Source organism: Nomascus leucogenys, chromosome 16, assembly GCF_006542625.1.
Source record: "Nomascus leucogenys isolate Asia chromosome 16, Asia_NLE_v1, whole genome shotgun sequence".
In the NCBI taxonomy this organism is placed as follows: domain Eukaryota; kingdom Metazoa; phylum Chordata; class Mammalia; order Primates; family Hylobatidae; genus Nomascus; species Nomascus leucogenys.
The window spans coordinates 32,052,084-32,075,149 of NC_044396.1; positions in this window are offsets into that span (position 1 = coordinate 32,052,084).

Sequence of the window (23,066 nt, forward strand, 5' to 3'; positions counted from 1 at the left end):
TCTACATATTCCTATCATCAACCCTCATCTATATGGCACAGTATATCCTCTTCGTGTATATTTGACAAGGAACATCTAGGGTTTGGGGAATATTTAGACAATAGTACTCAATCAATATATTTTACTACTGAAAATATGTTTATTGATTCTATTTTCCAAGAAAGAATTCCAGCCCCATTTACATCATAAATTCAGAATGTCCTTTTCCACATTTGTTAAAGATTGCAGAAAAGTAATATTTCTTAACCAATTTCTTAACACCACAAACCTTATGAATACTCTGTCTTAGAAACTATTGTACTTTTCACCTGGGAAGGCTGGCCTCTTAAAGTACTCTAAACCATGTGACAAACTGTAAAGAAAATAGCTTAGAGTCAATTTAGCAGCCAGATTCACTAAATCAAACAGTGATCATTGGAATAGTCCTCTTGCCCTCATATTCTGTATAGTCTTAATTGTGAAGATAATATGTTGGAATAAACTTTCTTTTTTGACTTTCTTTAATGAAGACTAGACATAGGTTATTCAGTTTTTAGAGAAGTAGACAGAAGTGCTTTTCATTTGCGTGAAGTAGTCCTTATTTTAAATGAGTTAACAAACATTTGTTTTCTTTAGGAACCAAAGGGATGAATTGTGCAGAGCCCACAAACTTTCTAATCTATGAAATAATTAACCAATACAGAGGGATGTCACTGATGGGAGTGTCCCAACAGAAGAAAAAGTAAAAAAGAAAAAGATAGGAAAAGCTCATTTATACATCTGGAAAACACTAAAAGAAATGTGGCTGTAGCTCAGGAGACCAATGCTGTCATAGTTTTATCCTTCTACCCTAGTCTGTTCCCGCGGGTGACAGCACGGGATCCAGGCATTCGACTCTAAGGTGAAAGGGGCTACATATGGATCTAAGCACAGATCTTCAAGTAGCAATTAGCAACTAATCAGAGATGGCATTCAAGAAGAAACCTGTGCCCCATTCGTGTTAGTTTACGTTATTTTCTTCATTTCATAGAGTAAGAACTCAAGAATTTCCAGAAGATATGGTAGATTTGAACAGCAAGCATATCTCCTCAAGTGGGTAGTCTTTGTAATGATATTCAGATGTAGAAACACCCATGGAATTCAGTCAGCCTCAGCCTAGCAAAAGAAGGGGTTTCTTTAGCTTTTCTCTGAAGGAGAGTACAAAGTACAGTGGAAGCCCTCTTTTCTTAAATTCTAGGACTCATAATTTACCCAACTGATTAAGCAAATAAAATAATTAAAACAGAAAGTCATAAAAAGATATATCCTTACTTCATCTTATTTTACATAAGGGGGATATGGATGCTACTGTTTGTAAAACCAAGACCTTTTCATTGAGTAAGAATCCACTGATTGGGGTTCTTTACTAAACTTTTTTTTCGTAAGTCTCATACATTGCCTTTGATTTCTAGTTTTGTATTTTTTAATGGAGAAAAAAGTTAAAGCCAACCATAAGGCAATGCAAAGCAAAAATTCTAGAAGCCTTCTAGAATTTTAGTTTTTCAAAATATTGTCTAAACTTTAGTCAATTTGCTTTTATCTACTTCCACAGTATTTCCCTTGGTTTTTATAGTGGAGGAAAAAAAGTCTTTTGGCCAGGCACGGTGGCTCACGCCTGTAATCTCAGCACTTTGGGAGGCCAAGGCAGGTAGATTGCTTGAGCCCAGGAGTTTGAGACCAGCCTCGGCAACATGGCAAAACGCTATCTCTACTAAAAATACAAAAAAACTAGATGGGCGTGGTGGCTTGCTCTTATAATCCCAACTACTCAGGAGGCTGAGGCAGGAGAATCGTTTGAACCTGGAAGGTGGAGGTTGCAGTGAGCCAAGATCATGCCACTGCACTCCAGCCAGGGCAACAGAGTGAGACTTTGTTTCAAAAAAATAAAATAAAGCCTTTTAATGCTCATGCTGCATTAGACTGTACAATTTTAATGAAATTGTGAAATGAAATAACAAGAACAAATGGTAATCATACACTAGGTAACAAATTCAAATGACTCTTGATAAGTGTATAAAGTTGGTAAGATGTGCCTACCCTGAAAACTAATTAGTATGATCTACAAAGGAAATTGAGAACTTGAGTTAATCCCAGGTTTTGGCTACATGGAGTTTAGAGGTTCTCTTATATTAATTTTAACTTGAGATAACTTGTGTTTATAAATTAACTTATATTCCTCTTTATAACCAATCTTCCTCTCTACTCCTAAAACTAGTTAAGCTACATTCAGAATATTTTTATTTATTTAAAGAGGAAAAGGGGAGAATGAAGAGGGAGGATGAGAAAGAAAAAAAAGGTCACAGAGAAACAATTTAAGTTACAGTTAATTTTAGGTTTTTAGTTATGCATCATAATCAAAACAAACAGCATACTCTTAATACTAATTCTTTGTGTTTTTATAACTCAATAAACATGTCTATGGCACAATTGAACAAAATGAAATTATTAAATTAAGTTGCATAAACCTTAGATACATGAAACAGTTATGGTGTTTTTTTATATATATTCACATTAAAATTCAGTTATTTTCAGCAAGGGGACTGATGGATATTAGCCAAGCAGCCTTTCATGATGGCTTCACCAAGTACTTTACATGGGTAAATTCATTAAGGCTACATTAGATTAAGAGCTTAAGTAGTTAAAAATAAAACTGTATTAATTTTATGCCTAGGTGATAGTAGAAGAAAATTATCTTTAAATAAATAAGACCTATGTTATCAAACCCTACATTCAACAGAAATTTGAGTGCTTTTAAGTTTACTTCTAAAGGTTAAATTGGGAAGCACATCATTTATTCATAGTAATACATAAGACAGTAATTTATAATAAGTAGCACACATTTTCTAAAGATATATAAATTTAATCTGTATCAAAAAATATACATATATGATAAACCATGAACTACTGAAAATCTCTCTTAACATTGCTTTCCAGTATCTGTTCTCTAAACTGAGCAAAACATTACTTTTACTTAGTGAAATCTCATGTTTTGTAGGCTAAGATGTGCCATCTTAGCCCTAGTTAGGTCAAACACTCCAGAGAGAATGACAACATTATTTGTAGATAAAAGGTTAATTTTAAATAGCACAACTAATTATCTTGAAAAATGTTTCTCCCCAGCAATGGTTCTCTAAGCTGGCATTGAAATATTTAAATTTCTTTGGAGCAACATAACAAGCAGTGAAAACAGCATGGTGTTTAAAGAAGACAACTCAATTCACTGTTGATTCTTCAAGATAATAGCAGAAACATTTCTATCTTATCTGAAAGACCATTAAGCCATTTAAATTGTTCCATACTTTATATTTGATTTAATCATTCTTACACAGCGTGATTTAAAATAGAAAGCAAACTAATAAAATGAGGGTTATTTCCATAAAATAATTTTCATGAAAATAATTTGGAATGCTAATAACAATATAAAAACATTTTATTGTAAAATAGAGTTAACAAAATTTGTTTTTTAAACTTATTTCTTTGAGATTATTTTTCACTAGCAAAAGCACTACATATCAATCTCCAAAGCACATGTATAGTTCTTGTTGTTTTCATATTCTACTTTTCAAGTATGAAGATTACACAAATGAGATCACTAAAAACTAAATGAAGAAGAATAACAATCTAAATCAACGCAGTGTATTTTTTAGTGTAAGCAGGAAACCATTAAGTGAAGAACTCTACCTAACATAAATGACTTTTTAATTCAAAGCAAAGCCACCTTTTTTTTCCCAAAAAGGATCTCAATTTTTAAAAAATCATCATATTTCCTTGCTGCCACTGTCCTAATCTAACCATTCTTCCTCTTTTGAAATAGAAATTTTTCTGGGCGACAGAGCAAGACTCCGTCTCAATAAAAATAAAAAAAAAAAAAAAAGAAATTTTGTATTTTCTTCTTCCTAATTTTGATGGGGGAAAACAAGTAAATTCACAAATTACAACAAACAAAGATGGGTATTTTAATACTTAAGGCAAGTCACTACCATTTACATACAAAGAAGTTTGACATTGCCTCTTATGATGGGATTCTATTTCCAAAGAGCTTTATACATTTTTTTCCTAAAGCCCAGATTATGTGTAATTTTTAGATAAACAAAAATTATTTTTTCTTATCTTTTTCCTTTGTTGTTCAGTTTAGATCTATACAATCGCATTAACTCATTAACACATTTAAACTGAAGTTATTATAACATGTAAAAATTCTAATTTTGATATTATTTGTGAAACATGTTCCTGTCCTCGATTTCTTGAAAATTTTTAAAATTTAAACTGAACTTCTATAGCTTTGCTTACATAGTTTTATAATAATAATATAGCTTTGCTTACAGTTTTATATATAATAAAATTCTATAGCTCATTTCTCAATTCATATTGATTTTCAATTCACAAAATGTAGTCCAAGGAACCAATTTTAAATCTTTATCACATCACTACTAAAAAATGCCATTTGATAGTAAAATCCAAAGAAAGTTGACAGAGATGCATACGCACCTTGTGAAATAGATGAATTTGTTTAGAATGATGCGACTATATTCTTTCTAGTATTCATGGTTTACTTCAACTATTTATACTTATTTTATTTGCACATTAAAACACTATGTTATTTAAAACTAGTTATACAAATAAATGTAAATTCCAAAACTAAGGAAGAGTAAAAACTATCGTTATTAAATCAGTTACTGTTAGGATAGACAAAATGATGATTGCACAGCTCAGAGCTAAATGTAACCAAGAAAATGCTCTGAGTAAAAAAAAGCTTAGAGGTGACATAAGTAATCTGCATATATTAAACCTACCTTCAAGGTCAGCTGCCTTATGATTCAAAGCAGACTCTCCTTTTCAGAAGATAAGGAGCTGATTAGCACTAAATTATTAACTGGAATATAGATTATACTGGTAAGGAAACTAAAGTGTGGATATAAGGAACATGTTAGGATTTGACAGTCACTATTTCTGCATTTCTTTTTAAAATGGGTCTTATCATTGTTGCTACTGCAAACTCAGCAAAGCTAGTCAGAATATTTAAGATTGTGGTGACATTTTGAAGCCAAAATTGCTGTATTATGCAAAATGAAGGGAATGAAGTTATCAGTTTGGGCCAGTACCTATTGCAAACATGTTCTGAAGAGGTATAATGTTTAAGAAAAATAGCAGCAGTTTCACTATGCTGAGTGCAATTTAGACTTGAACATTTTAATGAACTATAATGTACTATAATGAACATACACTTTAGCATCTGGAAGCCAGATAAGTAAATAAATATATAAATAAGAGTTACAGTTTCTCCATATAAAATACAATAATAGAGTATATGTTCAGTCAAGTAGTCAAGAACTGCTCAAAATTCCTCTTTAAAGGTTTCTTAGATACATATGGAGAACAACATTTTAATGTGATATTTGATTGGGAAAAAAAAAGTAAACAACATTTGCATCTCCATTTAATAGAGGTAGGTATATAACTGGCTCAACTGAAATGTTAAATATTTCACCTCCTTTTTGATAAATGTATTTTTAGAAAATAGTGTTGGTTGGTTTCTCAAAAATACCATAAGGAACTTTTTTTAGTTCAAGAATATAGGACATAATTAAAATAATATTAATAGTAAACATTTGAATATAATATGAACTAAACATAGTGGGTAAAGTGGTGGCTTTTGTAACACAATCTATTACTACTCTCAGGTAAGAAACCTGAAATTGTTTAACTCCAACTTGTATATTAGGCCAATGATTCAGAAATTCTGGTGCACATTACAATTATCCAGAGAACTTTTAAAGACCCCCGAGGTTCAAGTTGCATCAGACACTAATTAAATCAGAAAGTCTGGAGGTAAAAGCTGGTATCAGTGTTTTAAAAACTCTTTAGGTGATTCCAATGTGCAGCAAAATCTGAGAACTACTGCTTTAAGAAGCAAGTTCTATGAAGGCAAAGACCTTCTATTTTCTATTTACTATTTTGTCTGCAGTTCCTAGAATACTGTGTGTCATACAGGAAATGCTCCACAAATACTTACTGAAAGTGTGAATAAAATACATATGCAAATAATAAACTTTGAAGTGTATAGCATTTACACTGAGTACATGAGTACATTTTATGTGTCAAAAGCTTTTCTAGTGACTGGGTATTTCTACAGGAAAAAATAGAAAAAATCCCTACCCTCATGGAGCTTATAATCAAGTAATCATGATAAAATAATGATCATGATGATAATGATGATGATTTATAACTTTATAAAGAGACAAATAGCTGAACAATTGTTTTTCTATGGGATCCATGAAGCTGGATTGAGAAATAGAGTTATTATCCTATACATTTAAACTTCAGCAACAGAACAAATTTATTGGTTTGCAGCTAGAGGTGTAGTCCTGATACTGTCTGACTCTTGAATGCCTGTCATAATTTGCACTGTAGTTTAGTCATGGGTATTTCAGTGGGAAGTTGCAAAATATACATATAGGATTACTAGCCTGGGGCTAGTCTAAATAGGAAGAAAAATTTATTCTATTTTTGATACAGTCTCCTGTGTACGATTGCATATCTACCTCATGTTACCAATGCTGACTTTCCAGAGCACAAAGAACATTCTTCTCTTACCCCATTCACTTCCACTCTAGGCGTAAATTTAAGAGGTAATGTTTGGGAAGCATGATTCAATGTGGTATAAAAAGCAAGCACTGGAAAGAAGGTGCCCACATAAATATAATTTTAAAAATATACCAAAACTTAACATTGAACATGTTTCTAAATGGCGATGTATTAAGATCATTTCCTTTAATCTAGAAATACTACAAGAGTATGCAATCTCACCAGTACTAATCATTATTATTTTTTCTGTTCTAGTATTTACAATAGGGAAAGAAAAAATAATTGGTATAAATCTTCGAAAATGATATGAAAATAACATTTTAGAAAATAATCAGCCACAAATGAAAACAATAATTAACATTCAATTTCTTATATGTAAAAACTAGTATTATAAAAATAACTCTTCTTTCAAAATAACATATGCAGTTCCAAGTACAAAGCCAGCTACAGGAGGAATTTATTTATTTATTTTTGATGAGATAGAGGGGTTTTTAGATGTTATGACTTCAAACTCATATTAAAGAATAAAAATTTTAAAATAGCCAAAAGTTATAAATGAAAGAATAGTGAAGATGATCTTATCTGATATGCAAACATAATATAAAGCCATTATAATAAAAACAGAATAATTGTGTTTAAGAATAAATAGTATCCGGAGATAAAAGAGAAATTCCAATTTATTTGGTGTATATGGCAAATGAATACAGTTGTCTTTTAGTATCTATATGGGGCAGCTATGCGACAGTTTCAGTAACCCTGTGGATACCAAAATCCTCAGATGCTCATTTTGTATAACATGGCATAGTATTTGCATATGATCTATGCACATTCTTTTGTATACTTTAAATTATCTTTAGAGTGCTTATAATATCTAATATAATGTAGATGCTACATAGTCATCATAATTACTTATTTGTATTATTTCATTATTTTTTATTTATTTATTTTTGAAAATATCTTCAGTCTGTGATTGATGAAATCTGTGATTATGAAATCCATAGATAAGAAGGGCTGACTGTATAATATAAAAGTGTTTAAGTTCAATGTGAAAAAGGGATATTTCATCCAAATAATTATTTCGATATTTTATTATCCTAGATAAAGGTAAGTTGGACTCATACCACACCACATAGAAAAATACTTAGTGGAAAGATAAGATGTCAAAGTCCTTTAACCTCTATATTTTGTAAATGTAATTTTTATCAATTCTAACCTCTTGTACTGAAATGCTAAATTTGACTGTTGATATTTGGAATTGAGTTTTACCGTATGTCTAGGAGTGCATCTTTTAATTTTATTTTTTCATAATCCTTCATGGAACTTGATGAGCTCTTTCTCTCTGTACTTAACATTTCTTCATCAAAAGAGAATCCTTCTATTACGTTTTTACAGTTTGTTCTTTCTTTATTCTTTTATTACAAAATTTTTCATTATTCAAATGTTATATTTCTCTAGAATTTCTATCTCAAAGGGTTCTTGTAAAGATTAACTAAGTTAAAAACGAAAAGCACATTGAGGCCGGGCATGGTGGCTCACATCTGTAATCCCAGCACCTTGGGAGGCCAAGGTGGATGGATCACCTGAGGTCAGGAGTTCAAGACCAGACTGGTCAACGTGGTGAAACCTTGTCTCTACCAAAAAATACCAAAATTAGCTGGGTGTGGTGGTGCATGCCCGTAGTCCCAGCTACTGGGGAGGCTGAGGTGGGAGAATCACTCGAACCCAGGAGGCAGAGGCTGCAGTGAGCCGAGATCACACAACTGCACTCCAGCCTGGGCGACAGAGTGAGACCCTGTCTCAAAAAAAAAAAAAAAAAAAAAAAGCACATTGAACAATGCCTGCCACTGTCTTCTGTCTTGTATGCTTTCCTTTATGATTACCATCTCTTTGCAGCTTTGCTCTTGTTCAGATATGTATTCTAGTGCACCTTCTGGACCACTAATTTAGGTCTACATAGGGACCATATTCTAACTGAATCCTTCTAAATTTTTGAACTCAGAATCATACATTTTAGTCTTAGAAAATGATTTAAACCTAAAGTTACCTTAAATCTTTATTATTTTTATTCTAATTGTCATCAACCAGCTGCAGAAATTCTGCCTAAATGTCAGTTTGGTACCTGAGTGTTCTACTTATATTTCCTTTCTCTGGCTGCTGGGTTTCCTTAGGTAGTATTTTTTTTTTATTACTGGTGGATCTATTCACCTTCATATCCAGATCTGCCTTCCTGAGTATAATAAATGAAGGAATCGCACAGCAGTGTAAGGCACAGTAACCTTGTGGGCAGGTGCTAGAACAGCTAAAAAATTGCCAGTTTTGTTGCAAGGTGACAAGTAGAACCTCTCTGCTTGTGATGCTTTCAACTACAAAGTCTGGTGCCCTGAGGATCAAGGATAGGGGAACTCAGCTTAGTATCACAGCTCTGCTATTTTCCCAGAGGCCTAGAACACCAGCAGCTCTACAGATATAATGTATTTAGGCTGGTACAATCTATCCTTGAGGTAAGTGGGACAGGTCCAGATATCTTGGTTGGAACTCTGATTCTTGCTCCAGGGCCCGGTGGTGCAGGTCCCCAGGTTCACATCTAGAGCAGGGAAGAGTAGCCTCTGCACACGCACTCTGTTCTGCTTTGTTATTACCCTCCTGGCCTTACCACCAGCTTATTTTGGTAGCTCCTCTTCTTGAGAAAGGTGGATGGTGGTTGGATAAAAGTTTGGAGGAGAGGACAACAAAATTAAGTGTTTAAAAATTAAACATTTTTTAAAAATTGAAAATAAGGTAAATGTTGTGATGAGAAAGGTGATCCAAATTCAAAATCTTAAAAAATACAACAGGAGTCCTGAGTATGCCTAAATAATTCAAGTAGAAATTAGTGAAAGGAAATTCACATCTAATTTAAGGTGAATCTTCCCCATAGTTCTCTCTCACAGAACACTTTTCTGTTTCTTTTTGGTTCATTTGGTAGTTGTGTAATTAATTTCATTTACATGATCTTTGTCCATTTCCTATATTAAACTAATAGGATTAAAAAAGCATCACTCATCCCCACTACCGTAGAAAATGGTATCCTGCCTTCACCCTCTGTCTCCTAGGCTTATATTTTTGAGACAGTGGCATTTCTAGAAAGTCAAAGAATAAAGATATATCCCATTTTTTGCCTACAGCTAAGATGATATGGTTTGGCTTTGTGTCTCCACCCAAATCTCATCTCGAATTGTAATACCCATGTGTCGAGGGAGGTGACTACTGGGTCATGAGGGTGGTTTCTCCCATGCTGTTCTGATGGTAGTGAGGGAATTCTCACAAAATCTGAGGTTTTTTTTTTTTTTTTTTTTTAGACAGAACCTCGCTCCGTTGCCCAGGCTGGAGTGCAGTGGCGCAATCTCGGCTCACTGCAAGCTCCGCCTCCCGGGTTCACGCCATTCTCCTGCCTCAGCCTCCCGAGTAGCTGGGACTACAGGCACCGGCCACCATGCTCAGCTAATTTTTTTTGTATTTTTAGTAGAGACGGGGTTTCACCGTGTTAGCCAGGATGGTCTCGAGCTCCTGACCTCTTGAACCGCCAGTCTCGGCCTCCCAAAGTGCTGGGATTACAGGCGTTAGCCACCGCGCCCGGCCGAGATCTGAGGTTTTTAAAGTGGCAGTTTCCCCTCTTTCTCTCCTGCTGCCATGCAGGAGGTGTCCTGCTTCGCCTTCTGCCATGATTGTTAAGTTTCCTGAGGCCTCCCCAGCCACGCGGAACTGTGTCAATTAAACCTTTTTTATTCATAATTACCCAGTCACAGGTAGTATCTTTATAGCAGCGTGAGAACAGACTAATAAGAAAAACATGAAAAAAAGTAGAAGTTTAGGCTTTTCACTTTCTGGGCATTACTATACAATGAAACTAGAGAATCAGTTTCATAAATCCAGAGAGGTAACAAAGTTTCCTATAAATTTGCCTCTGCAGACCCATCTGAACTCATTCTATGACATCTGCATTGAACCATTTTAAGACAAATTATTGTAACATGTTACAGCTTAGAATTAAATGAGTCATTCTCCCATAATACTGACTGTGTTCTATGAGGGACCTCATTTTTCAAACAGAGAAAGTGAAGCATTTTACGGAAGAAAAGATAGAGTACCAAAAATGCCTTTTATTCCTCTGATAATCACAGTAATGCTGTGAGAGGATTAGATCAATTGTTCAAATCCTTTATCTTAAAAGTAGAGAAAATATGTTTCATTGAGGTTTTACATGAAGTTTAAGGCTGCAAACAGCAAGGCCTGAATGTAACTAACCACTCATATTTTCCGATGTTATAGTCTCTTCTATATATTGGCAGTGTATCTAACAAAAAAACTTAAAGGTGAAAAAATCTTCTAGGAGCCTTGGTAAGCCCATATTATTGCATGCAACTAGTACCAAGACATGGTTAAGATATCCATGGACTTGCCCTCATTTTCTACCTACTACATGGGCCACTCATATATTATGACTTTTCCCAGCCTTAGGAGTAAGCAGATAAACAACAGAGAACAAATGAGACAAGGAAATTGCAAAATGCACAATTATGCACTCTCACATGAACAGGGTTAGAGATAAAAGTTTAAAGCCTTTATTCAAGATTTCAAAAAGACAAAAAGTGTTGAAGTAGAAGAGTCACCTGATTTCTCTGAACTACTAAATTCCTATCAAATAACAGAGAGCTCAAGAAGCATTGTTTAAAGTTAGCAGAGAAAGTATCGAATTTTACTTAATTTACACAGAAAAGGAGAAATTCTAATATAGACTCACTCAAAGATACATTTTATAAATGAGTCAATCACAATAACTGAAAGATCTCATATATCTACATTTATAAAATTTACTTGTTTATGGTATCAAAACAGCTAAATGGTGCACCAGTTTCAGAAGCAAATATTAAACAAAATTATTTGAATTCTGATTGTAATATAATGAAATTTACTAATGGCCTAAATATGTTTTAATAGTTGTATTCTTGGAGACTGTAACTAATACTGGTATACTATAATTTTCTACTTTAACTTCTTAAACACAAAAAGGATGTGTGTGTGTCTGTGTATATATATGTTTGTATATCAATTCTCACTATCCATGGTAATCATTTTTTACAAAGTCCTTGTGAACACTGAATTAGCAAATACTGAACCACTGCTCCTGGGAGAAATAGGGCTATGCTCCTGCGAGCCTTTGGTCACAACATTTTCATGAACCAATCAATATATAACCTTCCTTTTGTGTGGGTTTCTATTTAAAGACACTGATTTAATATATATTGTTGATTGATTAACATTAAACTCACATCCAACAATACCATAACTCATATCTGAAAGCTTACCTAACACATATTTTCTCTATAAGGCACATATTTTCTCTATAAGGCACATCATAGCCCTTTTGCTCCAATGAACCCCAGATAGTAGTTCAACAATATGCTTGAGGACCATTTTAAACACCAACAAAAAGCACAAAAATGAGGAAAACAGGGCACTAAATATGTTGTGAAAAGAATGCTTGTTGGGCCAGGCATGGTGGCTCATGCCTGTAATCCCAGCATTTTGGGAGGCCGAGGCGGGAGGATCACGAGGTCTGGAGATCGAGATCATCCCATCTAACACGGTGAAACCCTGTCTCTACTAAAAATACAAAAAAAATTAGCCGGGCGTGGTGGCGGGCGCCTGTAGTCCCAGCTACTTGGGAGGCTGAGGCAGGAGAATGGCGTGAACCCAAGGGCGGAGCTTGCAGTGAGCAGAGATCACGCCACTGCACTCTAGCCCAGGCGACAGAGCGAGACTCCATCTCAAAAAAAAAAAAAAAAAAAGAATGCTTGTTAACCTGGGCAACTGACAAGTGAGTCCCTGTCTCTACTAAAAAAAAAATTTTTTTTTAATTAGCCTTTTGTGGTGGCATGCTTATAGTTCCAGCTACTTGAGAGGCTGAGGTGGAAGGATTGCTTGATCCTGGGAGGTCAAGGCTGCAGTGAGCTATGATGGTGCCACTGTACTCCAGCCTGGGCAATAGAGCAAGACCCTGTCTCAAAAAAAAAAAAAAAAAAAAAAAAAAAAAAAAGGAAGGAGAAGGAGAAGAAAAAGAACACTTGCTTTCGGCATGAGAACTGAAACAAGAAGGAAGAGCATTGCTCATTGCCTTGGACTTCAACTGGGAATATGCGCACTGAGTTACTCAAACATTTCCACCACTCTGCATATGTCCAAGAATGAGTGCCAAAGTGTCCAAGTATTGATTTGGAGGTTAAACATAAATTTGAGGACAGGTGCAGTGGCTCAGGCCTATAAACCCAGAACTTAGCCCAGTGTGGTGACGTGCACCTGTGGTCACAGCTACTCGAGAGGTTAAGGTGAGACGATCGATTGAGCCTGGGAGATCGAGGTTTCAGTGAGCCATGATCATGCCACTGCACTCCAGCCTGGGTGACAGAGTGAGGCCCTGTCTCTAAATAAATAAATAAATAAATAAATTTGAGCAAGTAGGAAATTCATAAATATGGAATCTGCAAATAATGAAGATCGGTCCTACTTACGTGAGTCCCGACATTTCAGTTTCTAGCTTCATTTCAAATCTCCCTCCAACTTATCAAATGCAGTAAATATTTTTATTTAAAATTATATTCTTCTGATTCATCCTCTACATTTGTGACAACTCCCTTATTTGTTTGTTTGTTTCCTCATCCACCTCATAAATACAAACATTCTCTAAGGTTCATTCTTTAGTTTGCTGCTATAATTTTCCTTTGGAATCTCAGGCATTTAAAATTATCGTTATTATTTAGAAATATGAGTTCAAATTTTTCTTACAGAGACTGCTCCATTGCAAAATATAATCTTATATCTTAATTGGTTGAATAACCCTTTTTTTCTTAGAGTGCTTTTTGTGTCACATACGGTAAAACTCCGCCACAACAATGTAAGTGTGGACCAAAATATTCAATCTCATTACTATGAGGTTAATAAAATATCACAAGTGAACCTGTGGAGCTAGCTGGCTTAGAGGTGAGGTGTCAGGTAGCACAATCCATGTCTTTTCAGGTCCCAGAAGTGGTTTTCACAGGGTAATAATTGCTCATTAAAGCTGAAATATTATTAGAAAAGACGTTGGAGGCCGGGTGCGGTGGCTCACACCTGTAATTCCAGAACTTTGGGAGGCCGAGGAGGCCGGATCATGAGGTCAGGAGATCGAGACCATCCTGGCTAAGGCAGTGAAACCCCGTCTCCACTAAAAATACAAAAAATTAGCCAGGCATAGTGGCTACTCAGGAGGCTGAGGCAGGAGAGTTGCTTGAATCGGGAAGTGGAGGTTGCAGTAAGCCAAGATCACACCACTGCACTCCAGCCTGGGAGACAGAGCAAGACCCTGTCTCGAAAAAAACAGAAAAGATGTTGGAAAGTGTGATTGGTTAAAACTGCCAAGACAGTGACAAATCTTTGTCTCATTAGTTCCCAGTGTGGGTTTACTGCTATGACCTCATCTGTCCTCTTATCTTCTCTAACACTTTGAGAACTGGGGCTTTAGGAAGAATGAGAATCAACTGCCAAAAACTGACCTTGTGCCCAAACTGTCATATTTATGAAACAGGTTAATACAAGTTTTAATATACATACGCTGGAACCCATTTACCTGCTGCAAATGTAAAAGTTTGCCTTTATAATTTCCCTAGTTTTATTTTGGCATAATTATTCTTCAAATAACCCATGTACTATATACGTACACTTACATTCTTAACAAACATAGCAAATTCTGTCTACTTTAATCTTTTTATCAGTTCAATAACCAAGTTATGTTGATTCATCCTAAATAACACTTTTCTTATTTATCTCTAACTATTCATTCCCTTTGTCTTCCTAATTCAAAGTGAAAACACTTCCTGTGTAGGGTGTTGCAATATTGCCTTTCAGTACATTTACTTCCTCCATCTTTTCCCTCATCCATTTCATTCTGTGTACTGTATACAGGCTATTGGTCTTAAAATACTTATTTTATAATGTCATAATTCTGATACACAAATTAATGGCCACTATAATAAAAATATCTAACATATGGACATAAATACATAAAGTAGGTTTTCGAAACTATGCACGATACAATACTAAATGATGAAACATTTCTCAAGATTACCATTTTAATCAGACAGAGTGATCATGTGATTTCTTGAGTCTTTGTTCCTTTCTGAGGAAGATGAGGTTGGGCACACAGCTGTAGAATGTTTTGAATTGTTGGCTAAAGTTTCCATTTATATGCCTCCCAAATTCAAAGAAATTCCTTACATCATAACTTTGCATAGTTATTCATGTATCTTATGGTACCTAATAAAATACTATGTGTAATATTTACATCATTCATTTTTTATTTAATAACTATATTAATAAGAAGTCAAACCATGTAAAATATGTGTCCACTATAGGTCTTTTAAAAATCCTCATGTCTCTGTGCTTAAAGCCTAATCTGTGGATACACAGGCTTGTATAGTTGTAAACGTTATCAAGCTATAGGTGGATAATCTGTGCACTTTTCTGTATCTATATAAGTATACTCATACTTCCCTGAGATATCTCACAGCAGATTAATTTTTAATTAAAATTAAAAGGTACCCCATACAAGGTGTCTCCTAGTAAATATTTTCATTATACTTCTTATATTATTACACTAAGAATATTATTTGATAAAGATAAGACAATTATCAATACTTCTATAAAAAATATAGAAGTATACAAAATTATTTGTTTCTCATCAGTTATAATCAGTGTGTTACTGCAATGACATGGTTATCTTTTTGTAATTTAATACTCTATTTAGTATTATAAAATAGAATACTATTTTATATAGTAGGAAGAAGTTTTTAAAAAATTCATTGCACCTTTCTACTTTAGAAAAATGTTTGATTTTTCACTAGTCATACCCGGATGCTTAGATAGCACTATTACACATACCGGTTTCCCCATACATTTAACGGACACTAAAAAGACTCACATAGATACCTCTCTTCTATATTTATTGTTCATCACTAGGGTTCAAAATATTGGAAACATTAGTTTATTATATATCTAGGAGTGTTTTGTGTGTATGACTGGGAAAAGCAGAAAATAAAATAAATGATTAAAATATTTTCTATAAAAAGGAGGCATTGCAGTCATGAGACCTACATGCCAATTAGAGAGGCTGTGAAATTGAATTGATTCAAGAAGTTGAATTGGTATCTGGGAGAAGATTTAGATAGAAGGAATTAATTATTCTGTGGATTTGAGAACATTACTATTTCTTTGCATTATTTACATAGAGCTGGGATTGAAAAATTGTGTTTCTTTTTTTTCTTTTCTTTTCTTTTTTTCAGATGGAGTCTCACTCTGTTGCCAGGCTGGAGTGCAGTGGCGTGATATCGGCTCACTGCAACCTCCGCTTCCCAGGCTCAAGCAATTCTCCTGCCTCAGCCTCCCAAGCAGCTGCGATTACAGGTGCCTGCCACCACGCTCGGCTAATTTTCTGTATTTTTAGTAGAGACAGGATTCACCATTTTGGCCAGGCTGGTCTCGATCTCCTGGCCTCATGATCCGCCCTGCTCGACCTCTCAAAGTGCTGGGATTACAGGCATGAACCACCGCACCCGTCCTCAAAAATGGTCTTTCTGATTGCAAAGGCTTTGTTTCTTTGATGCCATCTCTTTGTCAAGCTATTTAAAGTAAATAAACTCTAGTGAAAGCATTTCCATTATATAGACATGCTATAACTCCAGCTTCATATTAACTTATATGAAATATCGCTCTACCAAAATTTAGGTAGCATGTTAGAGAAATCATCAGGCTACATCAGTGGTTTCCAATGGCAGGTGATTTTTGCCTGCTCCCCAGGAACATTTGACAGTATCTGGAGACATTTTTGGCTGTGATAACTGAGGGAGAAAGATGCTACTGCATGTAGTGGCTAGAGGCCAAGAATGCTGCAAACATCATAAAATGATGGAGGGGTTGTCCACAACAAAAAATGATCTAAGTCAAATGTTAATAATGCTCAGGTTGAGAAAACTTGACCTACAATGTAGTAGATCTATGTCTGCGTTTACCACTCATGGGCTCTTGGGCAAAATATTTAACATATTTCAAATGGGATTGTGATAATGTGTTTCAGTGTTTGAAAACTGTAATGATGGACACGAGTGTATGATTGAGCCTTTTGAAAATTATAAATGACTATTTAATCCATCATGTTATTACTTTCATAACATTAATATTCATGTAAGTATACTCTGGTATATTCCAAGCTATATAAATACTGCCTCTTATAGATCATCAAAATCCCACCATCTCCAGAGTCAGACAGTAATAGGCATATAAAAAGTTTGTTTAATTGAGGAACTAATATACTAGCATAACAATTGTGATTCCTGGGCAGAATCTTCTACACAGAAGTCTAATGAATTCAGCTTTTGTCTTTCATTGAAAAAGCTTTATAGCTTCCAAAGCTAATTTTAATAACTAAGTACAAATGTTCCTTGACTTGCAAAGGAAACGTGTCCCAATAAACCCATCACAAGTTGAAAACATCGTTAAGTGTAAAAGTGTGTTTTCAAAGTAACCCCATTTTAAGTCTGAATGTGTTGAATGTGTACTGCTTTTGCACCATCATAATAAAGCCAAAAATCCTAAATCAGACCACTGTAAGTCAAGGACTGTGTGGGTGGGGAATGGAGACGTACAAAAGTGTGAGATGTGGAGTGACTAACTTTTAAAGAGACATGCGATGGACTTAATGTTAAAAGCCTTTTTATCCAAAAGATAAGGATTATATTTTTAATGTAACTGCAGAACTCTTGAACTATTGCACTTAAAGACCAGCTAGTCTAAGAAGAAGTTCAAAAGGAAACAAGATATATCGAGTAAAAGATGGTATCAAATTAGTTTTCTGTAGTAACAGTACACATTTATCTCGGATCATAGCTTCAACTGGCTGAAACTGCTGGAACCAGAATTCAGGACTATTACAACATCCACACACATCCAAATCCTAAAACGAGTAGTAAGAATCCTCACTAAATTAAAGCAATGACCACCGTTATTAAATGACTGTCGGAAAAAGAAATCATTCACCTACTTACTACATGAAAAGCAAGTAAAATTTATATTAAAATATTATCAATAGATTTTTATACATGCTATCTACATAAAACTGTGCAGCTGCTATCAAGCAAATAATTTACTTGTGTCACACTGTAAAATATCTTTCTTCAGTCTTCCCCTAAAAATATATTTCACTGGTCTTCTTTTAACCAGGGAATTTTAACTTGGGCTCTATGACTTGAATTTATTTGTCTTCTTCTCATTCCATCTGGGAAAACTTAAGGAATATTTGTTACTTTTTAACAGTTTTAAACCTGATCTGATTAATCTCCAAATACATGTTGTTTTAGACTTAAGTAGGTTTTAACAATAGTTCTTTTGTTATTTTCCATTAAAAATATCCATGTATAAAATACTTTATATTACATCCACTTGAGATAATACTTTAATTAAGAATTGGGCAACAGTAAATGCAAATGCAGAAAACCTGGCATTTTTTATATTTAATATTACATATATTAGTACTTTCATTTCAAATATATTCACACAATAATTAAGATACTATCAAAATATTAAAAATATTTACAATCTTTATTAAAAAGATTAATTTTAGGTTACTTGTGAAAGTAAGCTACCTTTATAGAAAAATAAATTTTGTCAGAAAAATGAGCAACAAGAGCTCATTTTTTGTCAGAAAAATGAGCAAGAAGAGCTCATTTATTATTTGGCAGCCAGAATAAGCAAAAAGAGGTAGTAGAAGAAAAAAAGACACATGAATTTAATTCACTAAGTGAAAGTAAAATCATAGGCTGGGCGTGGTGGTGCACACTTGCAATCCCAGCACTTTGGGAGGCTGAGGGGCATGGATCATTTGAGCTCCGGAGTTTGAGACCAGCCTGGGCATCATGGCAAAACCCTGTCTCTACAAAAAATATAAAAATTAGCCGGGCATGGTGGCATCCACATGTAGTCCCAGCTACTCAGGAGGCTGAAGTAGGAATATTGCTTAAGCCCAGGAGGTCTAGGGCAGCAGTGAGCCAAGATCATTTCACTGCACTCCAGCCTGAGCAACAGAGTAAGACCCTGTCTCAAAGAACAAAAATTTAAAAAAACATAAAAAGAAAGAATGACAAAGAAAGTAAAATCATAGTTTAAAAATTTACAAAGTAATATAGACATTGCTGGTCATATTGGAGTGACTTTCATTAAAAGACCAGATAATATTAAATAAAATAATAATAATGAAAGAAAAAGTTTCTTATATCATAACTACTATTGAGCTTTTTCTATATTCAAGACACTGTTAAATTCTTTATTATGCTGTTTACTATAACTTTTAGTTATACAAACAATTATATGGTTGAGGTAAAATTGTTTTCCACCTTTTACAATGGTTTATAGAGAAATTATCTTATTAATTCATTTATTCAACAAAAAACTAAAAAGCACTTATAATATCTAAGGTAGATATAAAAAATAAGTAAACAGAAGAAGTAAAATGAAATCATGAAAGACATTCAATTGAACACAGAGAAGGCTGGAAGAGAGAAAAAAAGAAAAAGAAAACAAATGGAACAAGTAAAAAACAACTAGCAAAATGGTCAACTTCAATCCAACATGTTAATCATCAATTTAAATGTCAATGGTCTAAATACACCAGCTAAAATACAGAGACTATGAGACTGAATAAACACACACACACACACACACACACACACACGCTCACATGCGCAATTATATGCTGCCTACAAAACCACACTCTAAATACAAAGACATAAACAGATTAAAAGTTTAAACAAGAAAAAAAGTTGTATCATTTGTATGGTTTGGCTGTGTCCCTACCCAAATCTCATATTAAATTGTAGCTCCCATAATTTCCATGTGTCATGAGAGAGACCCAGTGGAAGGTAATTGAATCATAGGGGTTGGTCTTTCCCATGCTGTTCTCATGACAGTGAATAAGTAAGACAGGACTTTGCTCCATTCTCCATGAATGTGAGGCCTCCTCAGCCATGTGGAACTGTGAGTCCATTAAACCTCTTTTATTTTATAAATTATCCAGTCCCAGGTATGTCTTTATTAGCAGTATGAGAAGAGATTAATACAGTAAATTGGTACTGGAAGAGTAGGATGCTGCTTTAAAGACACCTGAAATGTAGAAGTGACTTGGGAACTGGGAAACAGGCAGAAGCTGGAACAGTTTGGAGGGCTCAGAAGACAGGAAAATGTGGGAAAGTTTGGAACTTCCTAGAAACTTGTTCAATGGTTTTGACCAAAATGCTGATAGTGATATGGACAATGAAGTCCAGGCTGAGGTGGTCTCAGATGGAGATGAGGAACTTGTTGGGAACTGGAGCAAATGTGACTCTTGTTATACTTTAGCAAAGAGACTGGTAGCATTTTGCCCCTGCCCTAGAGATCTGTGGAACTTTGAACTTGGGAGAAATGATCTATGGCACCTGGTATAAGAAATTTCTAAGCAGCAAAGCATTCATGAGGTAACTTGGGTATTGCTAAAAGCTTTCAGTTTTATGTATTCACAAAGATATGGTTTGGAATTGGAACTTATGTTTAAAGAGGAAGCAGAGCATAAAAGTTCAGAAAATTTTCAGCATGAAGATGCAACAGAAAAGAAAAACCCATTTTCTGAGGAGAAATTCAAGCTGGCTGCAGAAATTTGCATGAGTAATGAGGAGCCAAATGTTAATCACTAAGACAATGGGGAAAATGTCTCTGGGGCATATCAGAGATCTTCGTGGCAGCCCCTCCCATCACAAGCCAGGAGGTCTAGGAGGGGAAAAAAAAAGATTTCATGGGCCAGGTCCAGGGCCTTGTGGCTTTGTGCAGTCTTGGGACTTCGTGCTCTGTGTCCCAGCTGTGGCTAAACGTGGCCAACATAGAGCTCAGGCCATTGACTCAGAGTGTGCAAGCCCCAAACTTTGGCAGCTTACAGGTGGTATTGGGCCTGCAGGTGCACAGAAGTCAAGAATTGAGGTTTAGTGCCGCAATAAACATATGTGTGCATGCGTCTTTATAGCGGCATGATTTATAATCCTTTGGGTATATACCCAGTAATGGGATGGCTGGGTCAAATGGTATTTCTAGTTCTAGATCCCTGAGGAATAGCCACACTGACTTCCACAATGGTTGAACTAGTTTACAGTCCCACCAACAGTGTAAAAGTGTTCCTATTTCTCCATGGAATATTATGCAGCCCTAAAAAATAATGAGTTCATGTCCTTCGTAGGGACATGGATGAAGCTGGAAACCATCATTCTCAGCAAACTATCGCCAAGGACAAAAAAACCAAGCACCGCATGTTCTCACTCATAGATAGGAATTGAACAATGAGAACACATGGACACAGGAAGGGGAACATCACACACCGGGGACTGTTGTGGGGTGGGGGGAGGGGGGAGGGATAGCATTAGGAGATATACCTAATGCTAAATGACGAGTTAATGGGTGCAGCACACTAACATGGCACATGTATACATATGTAACAAACCTGCACATTGTGCACAGGTACCCTAAAACTTAAAGTATAATAATAATAATAATAATAATAAAGAATTGAGGTTTAGAACCTGCCTAGATTTCAGCAGATGTATGGAAATGCCTGGATGTCCAGGTAGAGGTGTGGTGCATGGGAGGAACCCTCATGGAGAACTTCTGCTAAGGCAGTGTGGAAGGAGAATGTGAGGTCAGAACCCCCACACAAGGTCCCTACTGGGGCACTGCCCAGTAGAGCTATAAGAAGAGGGCCACCGTCTTCCAGACCCCAGAAAGATAGACTTGCACTGTGCACCTGGAAAAGCCGCAGAACTTAACTCCAGCACATGAAAGCAGCCAGGAGGGGGGCTGTACCCTGCAAAGCCACAGGGGTGGAGCTGCCCAAGGCCATGGGAAACCCACCTCTTGTATGAGCATGACCTGGATGTGAGACATGTAGTCAAAGGATATCACTTTGGAGCTTTAAGATTTGATTGCCCCATTGAATTTTGAACTTGAATAGGGCCTGTAGCCCCTTTATTTTGGCCAATTTTTCCCATTTGGAACAGGTGTATTTACCCAATGCCTGTACCCCCATCGTATGTTGGAAGTAACTAATTTGTTTTTGATTTTACAGGCTCATAAGTGGAAGGGACTTGCCTTGTCTCTGATGAGACTTTGGATTGTGGACTTTTGAGTTAATGCTGAAATGAGGTAAGACTTTGGGGGACTGTTGGAAAGGCATGATTGGTTTTGAAATGTAAGGATATGAGATTTGGGAGGCGCCAGGGCAGAATGATATGGTTTGGCTGTGTCTCCACCAAAATTTCATCTTAAAATATAGCTCCCATAATTCCCATATGTAATGGGAGGTACCTGAGGGGAGGTAATTGATACATGGGGTGGGTCTTTCCCATGCTATTCTCGTGATAGTGAATAAGTCTCACGATATCTGATGGTTTTATAAAGGGGAGTTCCCTTACACATGCTGTCTTGCCTGACACCATGTAAGATGTGCCTTTGCTTCTCCTTTGCCTTCTCTCATGATTGTGAGGCCTCCCTGGCCATGTGGAACTGTGATTCCATTAAACCCCTTTTCTTTATAAGTTACCCAGTCTTGGGTATGTCTTTATTAGCAGCAGGATACAATCATATAATCATTAAGTAAAATGAAGTTGGAGTAGCTATATCAATTTCAGACAAAAAAGACAACAAAGAGGAATATTGTCAGGAGTAATAATAGCGACCTTATATAATGATAAAGGGGTCAATTCTTCAAGAAGACATAACAAACTTAAATATATGTGGACTTAACAAAAGAGCTACAAAATATATGAAGCAAAAATTCATAAATCTGAAATATGCAAATTCACAATATCAGTTGAATTCTTTGGCACTCATCTCTCAGTAATTGATAGAATGAGAAACAGAAACTCAGTAAGGATGTAGATGACCAACACAATCAATCAACTTTATCTAGTTGACATTTATAGAAGATTTCACTCAATACTAGCAGCATAAACATTCTATTCAAGTGCACAGGGAACATTCAAGAAGATGAACCCTATTCTGGTTCATAAACAATGAAAACTATAAAGCAATAAAAATCACATGAAGTATAATTTTGGACCATGACAAAATTAAACTAGAAATAATGAAAAGATATCTGGAAAAAGTCCTCTAATGTTAGGATATTAAATCAACAACAACAACAAATAATCCATAGGTAAAAGAGGAAGCCTTATTGAAAAAAAACAATGTTTTGAACTAAATGAAAATGCAACATTTTTAAATTCTGGGTTGAAGCTAAAGCAGTGCTTAGAGGAAAATGTATAATATTAAATGTGTAAAGATTATGTTTCAACTTGACTGGGCTAAGTGATGCCCAGACAGCTGGT